The sequence below is a fragment of the Malania oleifera genome, chromosome 1 (assembly GCF_029873635.1).
Source record: "Malania oleifera isolate guangnan ecotype guangnan chromosome 1, ASM2987363v1, whole genome shotgun sequence".
NCBI classification, from domain to species: domain Eukaryota; kingdom Viridiplantae; phylum Streptophyta; class Magnoliopsida; order Santalales; family Ximeniaceae; genus Malania; species Malania oleifera.
Genome location: NC_080417.1, coordinates 53,567,287 through 53,583,106, shown reverse-complemented (window position 1 = coordinate 53,583,106; position 15,820 = coordinate 53,567,287). Strand labels below are relative to the sequence as shown.

The 15,820-nt window shown below is 35.5% G+C and overlaps 1 long non-coding RNA gene across 1 annotated transcript in view; it reads right to left on the bottom strand.

The window, feature by feature from the left end:
• Positions 1-14,334, bottom strand: part of LOC131154295 (uncharacterized) — a 30,188-nt gene extending 15,854 nt beyond the window's left edge. The window contains exon 1 of the long non-coding RNA XR_009136411.1: positions 14,146-14,334. This is a non-coding gene — a long non-coding RNA (uncharacterized LOC131154295). The remainder of the gene's footprint in view (positions 1-14,145) is intronic.
• Between the last annotated feature and the right edge of the window lie 1,486 nt (positions 14,335-15,820).

Genomic DNA, 15,820 nt, shown 5'->3' with positions numbered 1-15,820 from the left:
TACTTCCATACTTAAAACATTTAAACCAGTCCATGCATGTTTAAGTTTTACAGTGAGATAAAAACACACTATATGGTCAAAGTTTCAGTGATAAATGCCATGTTATGCTCTCCTCTACTTCCATATTTCAAACATTTAAACCAATCCATGCATGTTTAAGTTTCACGGTGAGATAAAAACACACTACATGGTCAGAGTTTAGAAGCTCAAATACAAGACAACTATGAATCCCTAGATTCTATGACCAAATTCACATAGCATCCAATTGGGTGGGCAATAAAACAAACTTCAAAAATTCTTAATACGTTCATGCTCAGTGTACTTGCTCTCTAACAAGCAATCTACTACTTACCTATGTCTTTACACAAGTGACGTGAGCCTAGTCGCCACTATAGGGAAGACATAACATAAATAGTCTTTCCAACTATCAACTCACAACTAACAATCCTATGACTAGAGCATTTAAGAATTAAGCATTAAGAGGAAAATTTCTCATAGGCTTAGCATCCTTAAGAACTCATCATCACAATGTATATTCCATGGATTTATTCATGCGACAGATATTATATATATAGAACATGAACAATTAACTTGCCTTTGTTGATCAATTATAATGTGGAAAAATAGAAAATGTCCTAAGCCAAGTTTTTCAGGCATACAAGCAACACATCCTCAAGTAAAATTATTGGAGCACATTCAACTCATTTGTGGATCCTAAAGAGACGAATCCTCTGTATGTCAAATTCCTTGTTGCTTATTTCCACTCTATCTTTGGTTTTACAACCACAAACCCTCCAAAGCCGACCTCCCTTGGTTCTGCACACATTTTACCAGCTCATGAGACCCAAATGTTGTAATCAATGTTTTAAAAGGCGAAGGCGTAAGGCGAGGCGTTTTAACCCTCAAAAGGCGAGGCGTAAGCCTTAAGGTGTTAGGGTGTAAGCCTTTTGAGAATTTATTTTTTAAGATAAAAATTTGATAAATAAATTATATATATTTAAAATAAAGTAAAATTAAGAAAATCACAAATATAATAAAGAAAAGAAAAATTAGATGTACCTTGCAAAATACTTGTTGGCCATTCAAAAATTGCTAACTTGAATACATGACATAAATCATGACAAGAGATATATACCATTACAAAGTTCAACTATTTTCATGATTGAAGAAACAACTCTCAGTTATTTTGGAAAATTTGAGGTTCAAGAGTTTTAGAAATAAACTCATATTATGACATTTCTTTTATACAAACATGTAGTTAAAATTTTCTAACCAATTCTAACTTGAGAATCACACACCCAAAATGCATAAGCCTCAACTAAAAAAACGCAAAAAACGTGCTTTTTTTGTAAAAATGTGTAAGCCTCAACATATAATGCGTTGGCCTTTTTGAAATTTGGTATTTTAGATTGAGCCTCAAGGCATTTTAAGCATGCCTTGCCTTGAGGCGAGTCTCAAGGCAAGCCTAGATTGAACCTTTTAAAACATTGGTTGTAATAACTCTTAACCCTTCTAAGTTATTGTTATCTAACCCTTCTTTGAAGAGCATTCCACTTCTTTTAAAAGCTCCAAGCCCACCAAGAGAGCGACCTATCCTATCCATTCTAAAATTCGAACCAGATTTAAGATTGAAGTTAAGCCAAAAATCTCCCCCAAATCTCATACTCCAAAATCAATGTTGGACATCAATCCACGTCTCTGATTAATGCCACCAGAAAAAATTTGTGGGTAACCACACCCCTCCGTTAGGGCATCAGCATAGTTTAATTTTTTGAAGCCCTCATAATCCTGTGTAGATCCCTTCTTAAAAAACCTTTGGTTTCTCATCAACTACTGTACACTTAATTTGTATTGAACTTCTCCACCACAAGTGAAGGTACCATAAAACATTCTAAACAGACTTTATGGTCACCATTGATTGATCACCATGTTATAATGCATCCATTGTTTTATACACCAGCCTACCACTTCCTTCCCATCTGCACTTTTGATGGAATGCACACCCCCTTTCATGAAGCACTTTGATCCCAACCTGTCAATCACGATTTCATGAAAATAACATAACATGAAAATTGAAATCTAGACTTAGGGATATCCACTTCACCGATTCACCCAGACCGAAAAAACAACTTTAATTGTAAGTTGAAAATTTTGTATTCAATTCCATCCAGTATGATTAAAGATGATTTCCTACAGCTATCTCAACAATGAAAAGAGATTTATTGCCATTCACTAAAAAGGCTCTTATATCTGCAACAATTGCGTGACTCAAACCAATATTGAAAATTCCAAAAGTTCTAAACTCTCAGAATCTTGGAGTGGCTGCCAGTGGAGGCTAACTATCTCAGCAGTGAAGAGAGGAAAAATAGAGAGAGATCAATCTTTTCATAGAACATGGATATGATTAGATAAAAAACTCATAAAATCCATTAATCCGTACTTTGCACGCATTCTACGTAAAATTTAATGTGTTAATTAGGTTGTTATCTGAAGCTAAAGCACAAATATTTAGATTTTTATAGCTTAAAATACAAATAAAATAAAACATAATATCATGGTAGGTGGTAATTAAATAGTCTTAAATATAATTTTAAATACTAATTTTTCTACATACATACTAATTTTTAGGGTAGTTCAAACCCGACCAACCAAACCCATGAACAATGTGTGGGGTCAACTAGTGGATTTGATTCCCTTATAAACCAAACAGATGGGTTCAATGTGCAACCCACCCACCCAATCTCTAAAAAATAATAAAATAAAATAAAATGAAGGAAAGGGGCAAGGGTGTTGAACACCTGTTCCCACTTCTCATTCACTTCCACAGTTCCTTGCCACCTCCACTCACCATGTCTCACTGTTGTAAGACTCTCTCTGATCTCCCTCTCATTCTTCATTGTTCCTCATTAGCACAACCATGTGGAGCTGTATTCAAAAACTGACAGCAGCAAAGGTCATTGCCAACTTTAAGAGTCTAATGCCCACGTGCAGTCCACCTGTGTCTAAGTGTTAGACTGTCTCTCAATCAGTACTCTCTTCTTTTGAAGTCACAAGTTTTGGAAAACCTCTTTCACTCTAAGACTGTTAGTGATCCTAAGGTAGTGTTTGGGAGCATGGATTTGGATTTGGATTTGTATGTGTTTGACCAAAATGCAGGCAAGCACCTTTAAGATGATGTGGACAGTGATGATTGGTTACGGGTGCGATGATGGAATGGGATCCTTAATTCCTTATGCCAACCCCTGTCAAAGGTGTTAGGGAAAGTGCCCTATTTCACAAGAGGTACCCTGTGGAATAGGGATTGTGGAAAGGAACCACAGAAATAATAAAGACTCTTAGAATTGAGGGAGAAAGGGAGATGGGCAGACTTAGATTAAAAGAGGGAAAAAAAAAAAGATAGAGAGGGAATATAGACTGAGGGGGGGGGGGGGGGGGAGAGAGAGAGAAAGATGAAGTGGCAATGGTGCCAGTTATCATTGGGCTAGTTATATTGATGTCTGAATTTACTTGAAGATCCCTACTGGATGAAAATACACATTTTACCCCTTCTCTAAGTCAAACTTGGAGTTAAAAATAACCTAAATCATAAAAACAAGACATTTCTAAACAATAATCTCATCATAAATTATTCGAGACATTTTTAAGCATTAATCTTAAACACAAATCCAGGACGTTTCTAAACATTGAAGGGCCTAATAAATTAAAACTGACAAAACTCTCATGCCATGGATTTTGTACATGGCCATGCCCGGTGCTTGTCTACTTTGTCGCCCAATGGGTGGCAACATTCATGCCATTAAGTGAGCATGTCTTCATGTCTTGAGGATAAACTCATGACTTTTTCAAGTTGGGCGTGGCTCCATCCCAATACGCATCAACTTACCATGGGAAATGGGAAATGCATCATAATTGACAAGAAAAATTTCACAATGGCAAGGAAAAATGAACCTGAACAAAGTTTTTCCTTTTATCTAAGCCATCCACAACATGAGAAAATTGTCTCCCCAAGCCTTAGCAATGACAATTCTCATTTATGGGATATGAGATATCAGATATGAGCATCTACATTTCAAAAGCCTTAAATTATTGAAGGAGAGAATCATGGCTGTTGGATTTCCTGACATTTTAAGCAAAGCAAAATTTTGAAGATTGTATTTACACAAAAATGCATTGTCTGCCATTCCTAAAGACGTCTTAGAGAGCGAGAGCTCCATAGAAGTAGTGCATGCAGATTTTTGTGGACCTGCAAGAATGCCATCTCCTAACAACATCACATATTTTATTTATTGATGATTATACCATAATGATATGGGCCTATTTTCTAAAGCCAAAATTAGAAGCCTTCTCAACTTTTCTTTAGTTCAAAACACTTTCAAAGAAACAAAAAGAGGAAGAAAATTGAATATTATAAGAATATATGGCGGTGGAGAATTTAAGTCTACAGCATTTAATGACAATAGAAAAAAAGAAGGCATAAGAAGATAATCTATGGTGCGCCATAGTCCCCACAATGGGGAGTAACAAAAAATTGCACAATTGTTGAAATGGCTCAAAGCATGTTAAAAGGTAAAGAACCCCCCAATAGTTTTTGCACAAAAGCAGTTAATATTGTTGTCTATGTCATGAACCGATCTCCCACAAAAGCAATTCAAAATAACACTCCATATAAGGCAGTACAACAACAAAACCAAGCCTTAATTCCCACTAGGTGAGGTCGGCTATATGAATCCTTTTAAGCCAATTTATGTGATCATGGACCATTTCTTTTGAAAAATTTTGGTTGGATAGCTTATTCACATATTCCCTCACACTATTGGGAAAAGTCTGATGAAAAAGGTAAGTATCTTCTTTGGGTATAGTAACAAATCAAAAGGATATTGTTTTCTAAACCCAAAGACAAATAATTGATTAATTTTCTTAAGATGTTAATTTTATAAAATGGCATCATGGAGTTGGCAAGAAAATTCAACACAGAGATCAACAATAATGAATATGTGTGGTCCCTCCACAAACTTCAATAATTAAAAATTTCAACCAAAATCCCAAATATAAGTTCTAGACCATCTAAATCTCCTAGTTTATCAAGAACTTCAGGTTGACAACCAAGTTCTTCAAGGGAAATTTTCTGAGAGTCGTAAACAGCCCCATGAAGGTACAAATCATGTGATGTTTGCCACAGTTTTTGATAAAGCAACAAAAGAAGAAATTTGGGCTAAAGACATGGATGAAATTGCAACTATAGAAAAGAACAACACACGAAAGCTCATAGATTCACCCAAGGGTAAGGAAGTAATTGGAGTCAGGAGTCAAATGGGTCAGATTAAGTATAGAAAGGATGGTACAGTTCAAAAGCACAAAGCCTGCCTCGCAGTAACAAAAAAACAAAAAATAGTGGCACTTTTTTTTATAGAAAAAGAAATCCATTAGATAAAGAAAGAAAGGACAGTAAGTAGAGAAGACATCTCCTCAACGAAATATGGGAATCCCCAGGAAAACCAAAAAGAAAAACACAAAAAGTGAAAGACAGCAAAAGAAATCAACATGCCCTAATAAGAGACTGCCAATCACACTGAACATCTGAAATACACATCCCCTTGAAATTTCCATTGCCCACACACCATAAAGAAACCATAAAAGTAACATTTCCCACACCAACCAATATGGTAACTTCTTCCCTGAAAATATGCACAAGTTACATTCCTTCCACAAGCCCCAGAACACTGCAAATAAAGCACAATTCCATAATGCAATTCCTTCCTTCTTCCTCCCAAACCCCACAAAAAATATTACCAAGAACTCCTCCACTGTTCTAGGACAAACCCAGCTTCTCCAAAAAATTGAATAGCTTGTTCCAAACCTTCCATGCAAAATCACCGTGCAAAAAAAGATGTGAAATAGATCCTGAACAATCAAAACAAAACATACATATAACAAGAGAGAGAGCCTTTAAAGGTCTCCTAATTTGCTGCAAGTCATTAGTATTTATCCTACTAAGCACAGCCAACCAAAGAAAAGCTTTGATTTTAGGCGAATTTTGACCTTATAGGCTGAATATATTGCACTAACACAGGCAGCATGCAAAGCAGTATGATTAAGAAGAATACTTTTAGATTTACAACAAATAGAAGATGCTCCTACAACTATTTATTGCAATTGCAATGACAAAACATCCAGTGTTTCGCAGCATGACCAAGCATATTGAGTTACAAAAATCACTTTATCTGGAAAATCCAGCTTAAATTTTTTAAGATTAGAGAGCAGTTGACAGACTTATTTACTAATGCAATCATAATAGAAAATTTTGGGCAATCTAGAAATTATGCTAGAATTACAAATTAAGAGGGGTGTTAAAAATACAATTTGAAATTTTTTATCATAATTTGTAGAACTATATAGAATCCCTTAATGGATCAGGCAACAAGTATAGCTGGCAGTCCCAAAGTTGGCTAAACCAACTTGCATTAATTCAGCCAGCTCCAATGACCTAGTTGCCCATATAAAGGCATTCCATATATATCCATGTAATAGCATGCAATAGCTAATGAAAAGAACCAAAAAAAAAAAAAATCCTCCTTTTAGAAAACAGAAAACCCACAAGCAAATCCAAGAACAAACCCACAAGAAGATTCAAGAACCATCCCCAATATTATATTTAACCATGGGAGAGAATAGGAGAAACCCCCATGATACAAACTTCCCAAGGCTGGCATGTGAGATATGAACCACAATCAAGAAAGGGAAATGCCACAAGTACTTTCCAGCTATGCCATATTTGACACTTACATTGTGTTGCAAAAGAAACTCCATACAAAGCTTATACAGAGTTGTTATGCTCTTAACCTGAACAATAATTTATCTCGACCATTGACATAAACCAATCTTGACTATACAATATACATTGATAAAGGAACCCCCAAGAAAGAACTCAGAGTTGATGTTGAGGAACCACTGAACCTAAAAGTATAGGCTTTTAAATGAGCATCAAAAAATAGTTTTCAAAATCTCTTAACACATCACTGCACATGCAAAGCCCATTGGATTTGAGGAATGGAGAAGCCATAGAATGATAGAAATCAAAAGCTTTACCACGCCTTGCATGGAAATTTTAATTTTCATTAGAAGAATGGAGATGGTGAAGATGGAACTACAGACATTTTGGTCAAAGGGCTTGGATACCATGTTAAATCACCACTTGACCTAACATTGTTTAGCTGTGGCTCATTAGACAACAATTATTTCAAGCCTTAATGATAAAGACTCAAAAGTCAAAACAATACTAGAACAAAACCCATGACAACAAAAATAACTCAAAAAACAAGACGAATGGAGTCATGGATTGTACTACTACACTACGACAATTGTACTTGTTGTAATATGTGGCTCATATGTTGAGTGGAATGCATGTACAAAGAGAAAACATGGTAGAAAACAACACATGCTGGTTTGCAGGAGCAAACTGTCAATGGTTTTGTCAGGATGAGAAGGAAACAGTTGACTGTTATGCAATGTTTTATCAACTGTCTGGTCTCGGCATTAAACCGTCGACGTTTTGCTTGGCCACTCAGCACTAGTTTTCAAATTTTGAATTGGGAAGTTGTATAGGTTGGGTTTTAGTAGGAAAGCCTCCGGGAGGGTTATATATACATGTTGTATGATGTAACTCTATGTATTTGGAGACAAGATAGTAAAAATTCATTGTTGTTTGCTCCCATCGATGTAGGCATTGCCGAACCATATAATTTTTTGTGTCATTGTTTTATTGCTTTCATTATAATCTGCATGATTGTGTTTTTTGTATATTTCACTATTAAGTGCTGCATTGTGAGATTGTTTGTTTCCGCTGCGCATTGATTTGCACAACAAATTGGTATCAGAGCATTTGGTTATAATGGCTTCTGGAATTTCTTTTGCAAAGTTCAATGTTGTTAAGTTCGATGGAACCAGAAACTTCGGATTATGGCAGAGAAGGGTTAAAGATCTATTAGTGCAGCAAGGTATGGTGAAGGCATTATACGGAGGTCAACCAGAAGGCATAGATGAAACAAGTTGGAAGGAATTGGAAGCAAAGGTTGTGGCGACTATCAAGCTTTGTCTGGCTGATTACATGTAGTATCATGTCATGGATGAGGAATCTCCTGCGGCGCTGTTTGGCAGAAACTTGAAAGTCGGTATATGTCTAAGTCTTTAACAAACAAGTTGTATCTTAAGAAGAAGTTGTATTGGCTTAAGATGGCGAAGGATTCAGATTTAACAAACACATCAATGTATTCAATCATATTATAAGTTATTTGATGCGGGTTGATGTGAAGTTAGAGGAAGAAGACAAGGCGTTGATGCTATTGAATTCCCTACCTGCATCTCAAACGTATGAAAATTTGTTACGACTCTAACATGGGGCAAAAAAACCCTAAATTTGGAAAAGGTAACAAGAGTTCTGCTGGGTTTTCATCAAAGAAATAAAGCCAGCGATGAGATTTCACAAGGTGACGGACTTGTGGTGAAGGGTAACCAGGAACATGGAACAAGTAAATTCCAGAGCAGATCGAGTTATAATAAGTCTCGGTCGCAGTCCAAGAAGAAGAAGAAGGACATAAGGTGTTTTAAGTGCGGGAAAAAGGGGCACATAAAATCAGAGTGTCCGGAAAGGAAGAAAGGGAATGTAGAAAATCAAGAGGACTCTTCAAAATCGGCGAATGTAGTGGAAGAAGGAGACTCAAAGAGCAATGATGGTGATATGCTTTCTATTTCATCGGGGTCAAATCGCCTTACAGATTCTTGGATCCTAAATTCGGCATGCTCTTATCACATGACACCAAATAAAGAATGGCTCAGCACTTACAAGTCAGTTAATTCTCATTTTGTTTTGATGGGAAATGATGTTTCATGCAAAATTGTTAGAATAGGAAATGTAAGAATTAAAATGTTTGACGGTGTTTTAAGAACATTATGTGATGTAAGGCACATATCGCAACTACAAAAGAATTTAATTTCACTGAGTACTTTGGATTGTAACGGGTTTAGTTACAAGTCTGAAAGTGGGGTAATGAAGGTGTGCAAAGCGTTCTAACGGTGATGAAGGGGCAGAAATTAGCAAAAAATATCTATGCACTACTGGGTACTACTGTTGGAGGTGGAGCAACAGCTGCAAATTCTGAGTTAAATAATATTGTTTTGTAGCATTTGCGATTAGGGCATATGGGTGAACATGGGATAAAGGAACTTCATAAGAGGAATCTTTTGAAGGGTGTCAAAACATACAGGCTAACTCTGCAAGTATTGTGTTCTTAGAAAATAGAACAGGGTGCACTTCAAAACAGTCACTCACAAGACAAAGGGTATTCTTGACTACATTCATTCGGATGTTTGGGGGCTAGTGAGAGTAGCATCGCGGGGTGGACATACGTACTTTGTGAGTTTCATCGATGACTACTCACAGAAGGCCTAGGTGTACTTCATGCGGCAAAAGTCAGAAATATTTGCCAGGTTTAAATCGTGGAAACTGAGGTAGAAAATCAGACCGAGAGGAGAATTAAATGCCTTAGGTCAGACAATAAAACTGAGTACGTTGATTCGAAGTTCATGGAGTTTTGCGAGCAACATAGCATAAGGAGACATTTCACAGTTCGTCGGACACCACAACAGAATGGTGTGGCTGAAAGGATGAACCGAACTCTAGCTGAAAGAGATCGGTGTTTCAGGTTGAATGCAAGGAGGTATGGATAGCTAATGCGGTAGACTACTCCAATTTGAAAGTATTTGGTTATCCAGCCTATGTGCACATTTCTAGTGATGAGAGATCAAAATTTGATGCAAAGTCTAGACGTTACATTTTTTTAGGGTATCAGAAAGGTGTGAAAGGGTTCAAACTGTAGGATCCAATGGCAAACAAGGTGGTAATCAGTAGAGATGTGGTTTTTGATGAGAAAGTCATGATGAAGCATACTCAGGAGAAAGAAGAAGAGAAACAGGTGCTAGAAAACTAGAGTAAAGATGAGCATGTGGTGCAGGTGGAGTTAGAGACTCAGGGCAGTGATAACAATGTTCAAAATGTAGGGAGTTTTAACTCGGAAAACCAACAAAATGACAGTATCGCTATACACAGACCCAGACGCACTATCAGGCCACCTCCCAGGTATGGAATTGATGAATTGGTGTCTTATGCTCTCATTATCAGCCGCAAGGATCCAACTACTTTTCCAGAGGCAGTACACAATCAGGAGAAAAGTAGATGCATGGGTACTATGGTGGAGGAAATGGAGTCATTGCATAAGAACTAGACGTGAGATTTGGTGGAGCTTCCAGAAGGGAAAAGGGTGATAGGTTGCAAGTGGGTGTATAGGAAGGACGATGCGGTATCAGAAAAGGAAGGAGAGAAATTCAAGGCTCGGTTAGTAGCAAAGGAATACTCACAAAAGAAAGGGGTTGATTATGATGAAATCTTCTCCTTTGTGGTCAGGCACACTTCCATCAGGGTAATGTTGGGATTAGTGGCACATTATGATATGCATTTGAAGCAAATAGACATAAAGACAGCATTTCTCCATGGTGATTTGGAGGAGTTAATTTATATGGTACAGTCAGAAGGGTTCAGTCAACACAGATAGGAGCATTTGATTTGTAAACTGAAGAAGTCACTTTATGGGCTAAAACGGTCTCCGAGACAATGATACAAACGTTTTGACTTCTATATGACTTAGATAGGCTACAGGAGAGGTGTGAGTATGATTGTTGCGTTTATGTTAAGAGTCTTGATGATGGTTCTCTTATTTTTCTGTTGCTTTATGTTAATGACATGCTAATTGCTGCAAAGGATATGACTGAGGTAAATCAGTTGAGGACTCTATTGAATAAAGAATTTGACATGAAAGATTTGGGTGCAGCCAAGAAAATTCTTGGGATGGAGATTCGCGGGGACAGAATTGCAAGGAGATTGTGGTTATCTCAAGGCGATTATATGGAGAAGGCGTTGGAGAGGTTTAACATGACTAATGCAAAATCGATAAGTACACCGTTGGTGAATCATTTTAAATTTTCTACCGCTCAGTGCCCAAGGTCAGATGATGATATCCATGACATGTCAAAGGTTCCTTATGCTAGTGCAATGGGGTGTTTAATGTATGCTATGGTATGTACAATACTGGACCTGGCACATGTTGTCAGTGTGGTAAGTAAGTTTTTTTTAAATTCAAGTAGATAACATGGGGATGTCGTCAAGTGGATTTTCAGATACTTACAAGGTACTTCTCACTATGGCATCATGTTCGGCAAGCAATCGAGTGATTCGTCAGTTGTAGGATATGTTGATGTAGATTATGCAAGGGATCTAGATGACAAGACACCTACAATAAGGTATGTGTTCACCCTTGTGGGAGGGCCTATTTGTTGGAGGTCCATGATACAATCTTTGGTTTCATTATCAACAATTGAGTCGGAATATATGGCAGTCACCAAAACTATCAAGGAAGCATTGTGGCTTATAGGTTTATTCAAGAAGCTAGATATACAGCAAGGTGGAGTTCAGCTACATCGTGACAGTCAGAGTGCTATTTATTTGGCAAATAACCAAGTGTATCATGCGAGAACAAAACCCATAGATGTGAGGTTCCACAGGATTCGGGAGTTGGTTTCTTTAGGTGAACTTATGCTTGAGAAAGTTCACACTTTTGAGAACGCAATAGATATCTTGACAAAGCCGGTTACCATGGATAAGTTCAAGCATTGCTTGGACTTGCTTAATGTCTCCAGTTGTTTGATGGGAGGCGGTCCCAACCTATTGTCCCAAGTGGAGCAACAGGTTATGTTTTCGGTTTTCTCCTAAAGGGCGTATATTCGCCAAGGTGAAGATTGTTGTAATATGTGGCTCATATATTAAATAGAATGCATGTACAAAGAGAAAACATGGTATAAAACAACAGATGTTGGTTTGCAAGAGCAAATCATCGACGGTTTTGTCAAGACGAGAAGGAAACAGTCGACTATTATGCAGTGTTTTATCGATTGTTTGGTCTCAGCATTAAACCGTCAATGGTATGACTGAAACCATCGATGATTTTACTCGGTTACTCAGTGTTGGTTTTTAAATTTTGAATTGAAAAGTTGTATAGGTTGGGTTTTGGGGGGAAAACCTCCGAGAGGATTATATATACATATTATATTATGTAACTCTATGTCTTTGAACACAAGATAGTAAAAATTCACTATCGTTTGCTCCTGTGGATGTAGGCATTGCCAAACCATGTAATTCTTCGTGTCATTGTTTTATTACTCTCATTATAATCTACATGATTGTGTATTCTGTACATTTCACTGTTAAGTGCTGCATTGTGAGATTGTTTGTTTCTGCTGCACATTGATTTGCACAACAGTATTGTTGTACTAAAAATTCAAATTTAGCACCCAGTCCAACCCTCAGTCACCATTACTTAGCTAAATCAACGCTTGTGGTAGATAAATTTGCCACTTTTTTTTCTTTTATAAACTTTTAAATGCTGATTCCTATCACAATTTCCAATCTATCCATAAAGGAATCCTAAACAAGGATGGGTACAAAGGGTGATAGCAACAGCTAAATATAAAAGCACCCTTCCAACCATCCAAGTGCCTAGAAATCTTCTCTAGAATAACTAACAAATGAAGATTGCCCCTACGGCCCTAAAGGAATAACTCAAAAAGAAAGGGTGCACTCCAAAATCCCACAACTAGCAAGAGAAGTAAACCTAGTGAAAATCTCCACCAATGCTAGCAACAACACTTTTGACATTAGATTTTTGAACGAGAAATCTTCTTAAAAATTTATAAAAAGAAAAACAATCTCAATATCATTAAATAAGTAAAAAAAAAAACGTTGTCATCAACAAAGTGTAAATGAGACACTCACTCCTATTCATGATCCTCCTTAAAGCATGAACAATCATAGTAAGGAAAAAAAGTTTAAAATTGACTTTAATCTGCAGAATGATCATCATGTTCCCAATTTAAGTTCTACAAAATTTTACAAACTAATGCCCCCTCTTTTTCTTTTTGATAAATGGGATAACAAGCCTACCCCCATTGTCACACTCTAGCAGAATGTTATTGGATTTCCATTTCTATTTCAACTAAATAAGCAGAATTCTTTGAAATAGATCAACAAGCTAAAAATTATAGACATAGATAAAATTAGACATCTAAAAGTCATAGTACAAATATATTAAAAACATGGTTTGAAGTTACCCAGGTTCCCAATTTTGACCATTAAGTTCGAGGACAGCCCAAATATTTAGAGTGACAACTGACAAGAGTACATAAAATGTGATCCAAAAGAACCAGATATTGAATCCAAGCAGGAAATAAACCCACTCATAAACATCCCCTCTCCTCCAAAAATAAATAAATATAAATAAGAGATGTACTAGTATACTACCTCAACAAAGGAAGGCAGTGACAGTCCATCAGGGAACCTAACAAAACCATGTGAAAAGTACAGTGACAAATTTCACCTTAAGCAACATAAAATATCCAAAACCTGGAGTAATCGAGAATTTATCCAGTCTTTTTCGTGACCAAATCTAATCATACACTATTGGAAACATCAAATTAAGGTTATTGGTTAGAAAAAGAGAACTAGGAATAGCAAAGGAAGAAGCAGACCTTCAAAAGCACATTATCCTATTTCCCTTCCACTGTCAAGTCTTCCCATCCTTCATCGTGCGGAACCTTGACTTATATGAACTGAAGAAAATTCAAAAACAGTTATTACCCTAAAATATAATAATGATGATAATAATTTCCATTAAAAATAAGGCGACATATGATTGGCACCTTGAAAGTACTTTTCTTGGTTTTGATAGCAAACCCTCGCATAAAGCAAGAGAATATTTTCAAAATACCGAATAAATCTACCTAGAATTTCGTTGATTACAAAGCATAAACCAATGAATATAATTTCTTTTTTAGTTGTTGGCATCTTCGAAGCCGCTGATCGTCTTCCTTTCCCTTGCTTTCTTTCTCTTCTTATCTTTTTTTTTTAAAAAAAAAATGTTGCATTCTAACACCAACTAAAGAACAAAAGCAAAATAGTCAAACAGAAAAACCACTGCAGGTCAAACAAACATTTCATATTTCAGCCTCTGCGCCGAGATAAAGAAAAGAACTTTCTTGAGTCACCTGCATTGTGTTGTTTCACTTCCACGCCTGCGTACACACAATGCATTATAAAATCATTCTCCTACATTTTCTCCTCAACCAAACAGATCGTTGATGTAAAGGATTGAAAAAAAGGAAAATGATAGACATTTGGTGATGCCCACTACAAGTAGGTCTCACGGCTTAGGGATACCAATATAATTTTTACCTAAATATACATATTTTACAATCAAATTATATATATAAAGAGATAATTAGCAATATCTAATTTCTGAAAAATTAGATGGTTGAATTTCTATATAACTCCAAATTTCTTTACTTTAATCTTTCTTATATTTCTCTTTTTATTTATTTACAACACGTTATCAGCACGATCAAATCTCTAATATATAAGAGAATCTTTTAAGTTTCGTTGGTATTATTTCAAGATAAGAATCTTATTTTTTTTAATATTTGTTATCTATATAACTTTAGTTTTAATTATATCTTTTATCTTGAGTACGTGTTTCTAAATATTTTTTTGTTAGAATATATGTAAGAATAACATTCCCATTTTAATATTTACCTAACTTTGAATTTTTATTTGTTTTTCAATGTGATTTTATGATGTTAAATCTCACAAAATTTGAATTCGTTGCTCTTGATATTTTTAGAAGAAATTATCTACCATGAGTACTTGATGCTGAAATTCACCTTAATGCTATGAATTTTGATAATACAATTGAATAAGGAAATCAAACATCCCTATAGGATCGTGCAAAGGCAATGATTTTCCTTTAACACCATTTATACGAAGAATTAAAAATTGAGTACCTTACTATTAAGGACCTATTAGTCCTTTGGAACAACTTGAAGGAGAGATAAGAGCACTAAAAAATGGTAATTCTTCCAAAATCTCGATATGATTGGATACACTTGCGATTGTAAGATTTTAAAACTGTACGTGAATATAATTCAGTCTTATTTAAAATTAGCTCTTAATTGAAGTTATATGGAGAAAAAAATAACTAATGATGATATGTTAGAAAAAAATCATATTCGACTTTTCATGCCTCGAATGTGCTCTTGCAGTAGTAATATCGAGAGTGTAGATTTACAAAATATTCTAAACTGACTCACTCAATAAATGAGCAATTCGGAAGCTATTCCAAGTATAGAAGTTCAGTCATGTAACAATTAGTCCAAGGGTCAGATCGTCTCCTCAAAGAATGCATTTTAATTTCAAACTCGTGTAATTCCAAAAAAAAAATTAAGAAAAGAAAAATTTACTGAACATAGTTTAGATTCAGTTTCCTGAGATTTTTGAGATTTTGCAATGAAATTTAAACCCTAACTAAAAATTAAACATGCGCAAAATAACTATTTAAATACTATATTTAAATACCAGAATAACAAAATAAGTAAACTCTACAATCATCCAACTGAATAAAAATATTAACTTTAAACGTAAACACAAGTAAGAATACGCTCTAAATAAAAACATAAACTTTAATAATAAAAACACCCAAAGAAAATAATTAAATCCCTATAAAAACTTTAAATAAAAAGACAAATTGAAATTAACAATAATAATGCTCAAACAATAATTTAAATGCAAGAGAAAGAGATTTAAACAAAAATTTATCTAGTAAAAAGAAAGTTCTTAAATTAAACAAACTATTTTTAAACAAAAATTAATCCAAACTTTGAATTAATT